Below are 9,555 nucleotides of genomic sequence, written 5' to 3'. Positions count from 1 at the left end.
GGCATCGCTCGAGAGCAAGATGATGAGCTGCACGCCGCCGGATCCAGAGATGGAGTTGTGCACCCCGCAGGCGGCGCGGGGCCCTCCAGAACCATCACCGTGCCGCCTGTTGGCGGCAAGGCGACCTCCAAGACATCCACGCCGGCGCCTACCGCGCGCTCCTCTCAAGTTGCATGCGACGAGCAACGTCACCATGTTGGAGACCCTGGGCGCCACCGCAGGAAGAGCCTTGCGCACCATTCGCGGGACAAGGAAGGCCAGCATGCACGCCGGAGCGCTGGCGGGAACGGCGTATGACCGCAGGACCGTGATAGAGCGCCTTCTAACGTGGTTAGAGGTCAGAGCGCGTCACGGTCCATGCAGCTTTCGCCACCACCCACACCAGCAGAAGCTTTGGCGCGCGCGTAGTTGCTCCTTGATTTCCCTCCTGCTGCGGAGAAGCTCGACGAGTGGAGAGCCACCGTCCAGAGCCTCATTGGCATCGCCAACAGAGATGAGTTGCGACCAGCGGCGCCCGTGGACCAACGCTCCGTCGAGCCACCGCATCCTAATGAAGGAAGGGCTGGGGGTGATGCGGCCACGGTGCACTCTCCTCCCCCTCGCCAACCGCCGCGGGTCTCAATCTGTCGTGATCACGCTTGTGACAACATGTCCATAGCGTCGTCTGACCTATGGACCCAGCGCGATCAGCGTCAAGTTCTTCAGGAGCGAGCCCATGAAGACGCTCGAACTACCATCGAGCGCCAGTATGGGGCTCGCCATCAGTCAGATAGGCGGGCAAGACCCACTACGGACCACCCGGTGCCGGGAGGCTATGGTGGCCTACCTTATGAGGTGGGTTGCCCAGCTTTCACCCATGAGCTGCGGCAGTTCCAGTGGCCCTCCCACCGCACATTCAAGCCTGCCGTGGGTGAAAATTCCAATGTAAAGACTCACCCGTCGGAGTTCCTCAGCATCTACACCATCTCGATGCAGGCTGCTCGGGAGCGTGACAACAAGGTGCTTGCCAATTACTTCCCGTTGGCACTTAAGCCCAATGTCATGTCATGGTTGATGCACTTGCCGGCGGATTCCATTTCTTCTTGGTCGGGTTTGTACCATTAGTTTGTTGGTGCCTTTATTGGAGGCCATCAGGCTCATGGCCAGGAGACTGATTTGCATATCAATCCCTAGAAGGAAGGAGACAGCCTACGCAAGTACATCCAGAGGTTCAGCCAGGTGCAGTACAAAATTCCAGACGTCCATCCTGCCACCGTGATCAGCGTGTTCCATCAGAATGTGCACAACCACAAGATGCGTGAGGAGCTGGCGATGAACAAGGTCAAAGATGTGGCTGAACTTTATGTTCTGGCTGGTAAGTGTGCCCGAGCTGAGGAGGATAAGAAGTACCCCGACGAGGACGCTGGTGCGGAAACTGATTCCACAGACGACACACCGCCCCGACAAAGAAGGGTCGGCGTCATAATAGAAAGCGCAAGGGGAAGACTATGCTTGCCGTCGAGGGATCCGATGACACCGGCGCCACCAAGAAGGCCAAGGAAAGTGACCCCGGCAAAGAGGCTGTTGGGTGTGCCGCTTGCCGGGCCTTGGCGGCCACCGACAAGCCGGGAAGCTCCAACAAGTAGTATTGTAAGATCCACCGCACCAAAGGCCATGACCTCTAGAACTGCCGACAAGATGAGCTACTTGCTGAGAAGCAGAAAGCTGAGTACGAGCGGCGGGAAAAGGAGAAGGGTCAAGACAGTGCCGGAGGGTCCGGCAAGAAGCATGGTGACCAAGGAGGCCACCGCGGCAAGGATAACTAGCAAAAGAGGCCTGCCAGGGGTCGTGACAAGAAACAGGAAGATGATGATCATGACGAGGACGACGAGTCCGGCGACCATGAGTTCCAAAAAGCTACGGAGGCCATGTGCGTCAATGGCGGAGCCTCGCTGCACACCTCTCACCGCCAGCTCAAGCAGTGGGCGCGTGAAATTACAGCAGCGAAGCCATCAGTCGATGCTCAGAAGCCACTGAAATGGTCCAGCACGCCTATCATATTTGACGCCGAGGACCACCCTGATCGCACAACAGCGGTCGGGTGCTTGTCGTTGTTGGTTTCACCAACAATATGCAACCTCAAGGTGGCGAAGATGCTAGTCAATGGCGGGGCCAGCCTGAACTTGATCTCACCAGTCGTGATCAAAAGGCTGCAGATTCCTGATGGAGACCTCGAAGAAACGGGCACGTTTCAAGGGGTCAACCCGGGAAGAAGCCAGCCAAAGGGAAAGGTCATGCTGCCCGTGACATTTGGAAGTGAGTTGAATTATAGGACGGAAAGGATTGTCTTCGACGTAGCCGAGATACCCTTGCCCTACAACGGGATCTTCAGCCACCCGGCACTAGCCAAGTTCATGGAGGCGTCACACTACACCTACAACACGCTGAACATGCCTGGGACGATGATCATCATCATCGTCCCCACTAACAAGAAAGACGCGTTGATCTGCGCTGATCAACTCTATCGGCAGGCAGTTGCAGCAACTGCCTCCAAGGCACTTTCTCCTGCTGCTGAAGCCCCAGGAGGGAAGGTAACCAGCAGGACTTCTCGCACCCACTCTGGTAAGCGCACCTCTTTGGAGTGATGTGCTCCCGCTGAGGACGTGCCAGAGAGATCCACCGGCAAGAGCAAGAAGGTGTCCAGAGCTGCACCACCAGAGACCAAGAAGGTGTCCATCAAGGAGGACGGCACGGGAGGGGCTTTCACCATAAGCTCCTCCCTTGATAGCAAATAGGAAGGCGAGCTCATCGCTTTCCTGGGGGCAAATGTCGATGTGTTTGCATGGCAAGCCTCCGACATCCCCGGTGTTCCCAGGGAAGTGATTGAGCACCATCTTGCTGTCTGTCCTCATGCGCGGCCCGTCAAGCAGAAGGTCGGGAAGCAAGCTCTATAAAGGCAAGAATTCATCACGGAAGAGATCAGAAAGCTAGAAGCAGCAGGCTTAGTAAGAGGAGTGCTCCACCCGACATGGTTGGCCAATCCGGTGGTAGTGCGCAAGGCAAATGGGAAGTGGAGGTTGTGTATCGATTACACGGATATCAATAAGGCATGTCCAAAAGACTCCTTCCCATTGCCGCGCATCGACCAGTTTGTTGACTCCACGGCCGGGTGTGACCTGTTGTCTTTCCTTGATTCCTACTCCGGATATCATCAGATCTTCATGGCAAAAGAAGATGAAGAGAAGACAACATTCATCACCCCGTGTGGTATGTATTTCTTTTTACGGATGCCTTTTGGGTTGAAGAGTGCTGGCTCGACTTTTGCAAGAGCGGTCCAAATTGGTTTTGAGCCCCAGCTACATAGAAATATGGAAGCCTATATGGATTATATAGTGGTCAAAACCAAGGACAAGGCAACACTTGTGCAAGATTTGGAGGAAACATTTACAAATTTGCGCAAGATCAACCTCAAGCTGAACCCTGAGAAGTGTGTTTTCGGCATGCCATCCGGCAAGCTTCTCAGGTTCTTTGTGTCGCAGCGGGGGATTGAGGCGAATCCCGACAAGATCAAGGCCATCGAATAGATCGAGGCACCTAAGCGGATCAAGGATATGCGTCGGCTCACTGGCTGCGTTGCTGCCATGAGCAGATTGATCTCCAAGTCTGCTAAGTGTGCCCTTCCATTTTTCAAAATCTTGAAGAAGGCGGGCCCAATGGAGTGGACCCCACAGGCCGAGGCAGCGCTGCAGGATTTGAAGAAGTACCTCTCCTCCACACCGATACTAGTCGCACCTAAACCATAAGAGTCGTTGTTGCTGTATCTAGCAGCGATGGATCAAGTGGTCGGTGCAGCACTAGTGGCGCAGAGGGAGGTCGACGAAGAGACAGTAACGACGGCGGGCCTGGCGAATGACGGACCAAGCTCCCCGCGGCATGACCTGATCCCGGCAGGGTGGGGCGCCCGACAGAGTCTAATACCAGTGAGGTAGGGCCTATGCAACCGAGTCAAGTGGTGCAGAAGAAGAAGATGATGCAGCACCCAGTTTACTTTGTCAGCTCCCTTTTGCAGGGGGCTAGGTCATGGTACTCCGAAATGCAGAAATTGCTCTTCGGCCTCCTTATGGCCTTGAGGAAGTTGCGTCATTACTTCCAAGCCCACGAGATCACCGTTGTCACCCACCTCCCGTTGCAACGGATACTACACAACCTAGATGCAATGGGGAGGATTGTGGAATGGGCCTTGGAGCCGTCAAGTTTTGGTTTGAAGTTTGAGAATACCTCGACGATCCAGAGCAGAGTCTTGGCAGAGTTCATTGCGGAATGGACCTCGACGCCCGACGAAGAGGTCCAGGAGACCACTCTCCCCGGCAAGGAAGCAAGTGGCAACTGGGTTATCTACTTTGATGGGGCTTTCTCGCTGCAAGGTGTAGGTGCTGGCATGCTGCTTATCACACCCACCGGAGAGCACCTCAAGTATGTCATCCAAATGAATTTTCCCAGGGAGATGTCGACGAGCAACACTACCGAGTACGAGGGATTTCTTGCCAGTCTCAGGATCGCGGCAGACCTCGGAGTTAAAAAGCTCATTGTCAAAGGTGATTCACAGCTTGTCGTTAGGCAAGATAACAAGGATTATCAAAGTCCGTTGATGGAGGCCTACGTGGATGAGATGAGGAAGCTGGAGGAGCATTTTGATGGTATACAGGTAGAGCACGTTCCCCGAGTGGAGAATGAGATCGCCGACTACCTATCAAAGCGCGCTTCCTTCAAACTACCTGTGGAACCAGGTACCTTTGTGCTTCGGCTGACTCAACCATACGAAGAACCATCAACAGGGCAGAACAAGCGAAGGAAATCAGTCCCCAACAAGTACTTCCTTGCCGAGCTCCCTGGAGCCGCCGGCAATGATGTTGTCGTGGGCACTGAGCCTGCCGAGGGGCTACCGACTCCAGCAGGGGATCAAACCCTGGCCATAGAGACGGCCGCTATCATGGCAGAAGAGATGCCTTTAGCCCTTGCCGTCGAGCCTCAGGCTCCGGCATGGGCACAACATACCGTCTGATTCCTCCAGACAGGGGAACTTCCTGAGGAGAAGGAAGAAGAAAATAAAGTAGCCCGTGGGTCTGCCCTGTATCCGTTTGTTGACAACATCCTATACAGGAAAAGACCAAACAGTGTCAAGTTGAAATGCATCCCCGGGGAGGAAGGACTGGAGCTGTTGGCAGAGATACATGGAGGCATATGTGGCTCCCACATAGGCTCGAGGGCCCTTACCGGCAAGGCTTTCCGGCAAGGTTTCTTCTGGCCCACTGCCCTCCAGGATGCAATGACACTAGTAACAAAGTGCGAAGCATGTAAGTTGCATTCCAAGAAGCTCCATCAGCCAGCTCAAGCCCTTCAAACCATCCCTCTCTCCTGGCCCTTCTCGGTCTGGGGGCTCGACATACTCGGCCCTTTCCCCTGTGCTGTCGGGGGCTTTGAGTACTTGTACGTGGCAATCGACAAGTTCACAAAGTGGCCTGACATGGAAGTAGTGAGGAAGCAGATGGCGCAGTCAGCTGTCAAGTTCTTCAAAGGGCTAGTTTGTCGTTTTGGTATACCCAACAGGTCATCACCGACAACGGCACACAGTTCACAACCCATGCCTTCATGCAATACATCGAGGATCTCGGCAGCAAGGTCTGTTTTGCTTCTGTGGCACACCCACGAAGCAACGGCCAAGCAGAGAGAGCAAATGCTGAAGTTCTGCGAGGCTTAAGAACGAAGACTTTTGACATGCTGCGCAAGAGTGGAAGGCGCTGGATTGATGAGTTGCCGGCAGTTCTTTGTTCGATCAGGACGACGCCAAATCGAGCCACCGGCCAGACACCCTTTGCCCTGGTTCACGGGGCAGAGGTAGTTCTCCCCATGGAACTCATATACGGGTCACCTCGAGTGCTCTCTTATGATGAGCTTGAGCAAGAGCGATTGCGGCAAGATGACGCAACGCTCCTTGAGGAAGATCGTCTTCGGGCGGCTGCGAGAGCAGCATGCTACCAGCAAGCCTTGCGCCGCTACCATAGCCACAAGGTGCATGCCCGAAGCTTTGAGTAAGGCGACCTTGTTCTTCGGTGCGTTCAGTCAGCCAAGAATTCTAACAAGTTGACGCCAAAGTGGGAAGGCCCTTATCAGGTAATACGAGTCACCAGGCCCGGCGCAGTCCGCCTGGAGACCGAAGATGCCATTCTAGTGAGCAACTCCTGGAAAATCGAACATCTCCGCAAGTTTTAGCCGTGAGGCGCGGCTTGCTGGGGCCCCCGGCAAGCCACCTTTTGTACGATCCTTGCCAGCGAGGCATGTAACCCTCTGTACAAAGCCAGGCGCAGACCCTGAGCATAAATAAATGAAGCGCTGGCGCCCTAAGTTATAGCATGCAAATTAGGTTGAGTCTCTTCCTCAGTTAGGGTTGATAGTGCTTAGCAGCGACTAACCCCTAGCATAGGGGTCGAGTCTGCGTCTTTCTCTTCCTTTCCATCCTCTTTGGTTCGCAGGATACATGGGCATTTCTGCTGAGCTGCTTGGAAGAAAGAGAACAAGTTGGCATTTCGGTCCCGGCAAACCAAAGTTTCCGGGGGCTGCAAATACGAAGATCTGACCCCGGCAGGCGAAGGTTGTCGGGGGAAGACCGCAGATTCAGATAAGTTTTCCATCCCCTGTCTTGCATTCCTGTATGAAACTAGGGGCGTATGAAGCCTCGTCTTATTTCTAAGCTACCGTGCTCCTTTTTTCATGTACCCAAGGAATCATTTCTTAGGGCAGAATTGGTTGTAGCCGCGGCAGCAAGGAAACAGGCGTAGGGCCTAACCCTACTTCACCACTGCCTCGATCGAAAGCGTGAGTGCGGCTGAATGGAGTAAGGGAGTGGCAAGGCCTCACTACTAGGGAAAAGCCTAGTAGCAGCGCGGGTTTTAGTCCTATGAGTAGCGCGGGCAGGAGCGCTACTGATAAGGCGCTACAGCTAATGCTTAGCAATAGTGCGCCTAGATCCACACTACTGCTAAATTGACTTAGTAGTAGCGCTTCTTCATAACAGCGCTACTGGTAATTAGTAGTAGCGCTTCCCGTTTCCCGCGCTACTACTATTATTTAGTATTTTATTTCTTTTTTATTTCATGTTGTATTCATACACCTTCAGACAAGTTTTCATACAACAGGAATTTAGAGATTGTTTTTACATCATAATGAGTTATTACATCACGGGGTGAAAGAACCGTGGACTAGTTTCAAGTGGATGTCCATCCACTTGAAACTAATCCGCGGTTCTTTCACCCAATGATATAATAATATCATCATCATCATCGTATCATTAACAACTTATCATCATAATACATCATTGTCATATAACACCTCATTATCAAGTACTCCTCATTATCAACTCTAACACATTACCACATAATAAACATATTGTACCTCATAGGACCTATTACATTCGATTAAGACCTACTACATTTTCTAAGGTAAAATACAAAAAAACAAGATAGCCCCTGACTCTCCATTATGGAGAATGGAGATTAGCCTGTCTCCAATTCTTGCCTTTCGCTGAATGTTACTTCCAAGAACCTCCTTGCGAATGTCCATAGATTTCTTTCATTCTTTGATGAACATGTGTTCATGGGTTTTAGAAATCCGATATGCACAGGTGAGCTCCGTAGATTTATCTGGCAGTATGTTCAGAACTGAGAGGCGACCATGCAGAGACATCAGATGAGGCACACAATCCATCGGGAGTTTCTGTTGAAAAACATAATAATAACTTCATAGTTAGCAATGATGTACTAGTTTTAGAAGTATGCAAAAGATGCACGGATGTCGTAATAGTAAAAAATCTTACCAGGGTATCTCCAGAGAAGTTACCATGGTTCAACACATGCACTAGTGGCACGTATTCACCATAATTTGGAGGAGTTCGATAATAGTTATTGTAATTCTCAAGAAGTGTACAAAATGCGATCAGATGATTTTTCTCCTTATACGTTAATTCGGTGCCATCGGTGTAGTGGGTTTTATCTACCATCTTCCGCACAGTCTTTGAAGAATCAAAATAAGCTGTCAATGGAAATAAGCTATCAACTATTTTGAAATAAACAATATAAATTAGTTAATAACTATGTTTGAGAAAGTCACATAGCGGTACAATCGGAAGCGTATCAACAAGGACCCAAATGTCCATATTGTCTTGCTCGATGTCAGGATCACCAAGATCCATGGTGACAATCATACCCTCATAAAAACCATACATTTTGCCAAGTGCTTCCCAATTTTGGCAACCAAAATGGGTTACGCTCTGAGCATTGCACAGATTTACTTCAAAATCCATATCATGATGGGTACTTAGGTGTATTTTCTTTGTTTCAAAATTTTCATGGTCTTCAAAACCCATCCTCTCCAAGACATAGCGTCTTGCATGGCATGGGATAAGCTAGTCGAATTGTAAAATATGAAAATTAGACGTTGAAATAGTTGAAGTCATGCTTAATTACGAAAAAACACTTGTCGTTGTTGTGTACCGTTTCACAATCGAAGGTCTCCTCGAGCTTAATGCTGAAGCACCGATCTTCGTCCAGCTGAACAAACATGTCGCACATACCTCGATCCTCGTGGCACCAGCTACACTCCCCCGGGAGACTGTCGTCGTCCGAGTACGACATTTCCTACGTTCATAATTCAAAGATTAAACTTGTACATATTCTAGCACAAGTCATGCCAGAATTCACGAAAAAATCCGGCATGACCTTTGCTAAAAAAGGACATATCGAGCGCCTAAAATTTGCCGGAACGGAAATTAATCAACACTCCGGCAAAACATAGGCCACTCAGAGATGTAAACTGAACATGAACGGCCACTTGGGTAACCGCATATCCTATTTGAGCAAGAACACAAGATATACAAGGATATTTGGCTGGTATCACCTCGATGTCGGAGGGGGTCGGTGACTGTGCGACGGCAGGGATGTCGGAGGGGGTCGGTGACGGGGACGACGGTGGTCACCTGAAACCATATAAGTTATCACTAATACATCCCGAATAATTGCTTAAACTAAAAAATAACAACAAATATGACATGTTCAAGTAGTTTTATTAATTCAACTAGTTCTTACTAAATATAAACTTACTATAAATAGAAAAAAACTAGTTCTTTCTAAAAATAAAGTAGTTCAACTAGTTATATTAATTATCTTACTAAAAATACATTAGTTCTATTAATCCAACTAGTTCAACTAGTTTATTAATTTACTTACTAAACTAGTTCAACTAAAACTAAAGTAGTTCAACTACAACTACTATTAATCATACTGCCCTAGTTAACTAGTACCATCACTACTAGTAATTGACATCTACTACTACTAAAAATCTAGTACTAACTAAGCAACATCTAGTACTAGCTATGAACCCTAAATTAACATCTACAACTACTAAATCTGGTACTAACTAGTGGCAGGGGGTGGGGGCGACGGAGAGGTAGCTAGGGGCGGCGAGGTCGAGGGTGGTGGGAGGAGGGCTGCCGGCGGAGGAGGGAGGAGGGGCGACCGCAGGCGG

This window comes from Triticum dicoccoides, chromosome 2B (assembly GCF_002162155.2).
Source record: "Triticum dicoccoides isolate Atlit2015 ecotype Zavitan chromosome 2B, WEW_v2.0, whole genome shotgun sequence".
In the NCBI taxonomy this organism is placed as follows: domain Eukaryota; kingdom Viridiplantae; phylum Streptophyta; class Magnoliopsida; order Poales; family Poaceae; genus Triticum; species Triticum dicoccoides.
Note: the sequence above shows the minus strand (reverse complement) of the source record.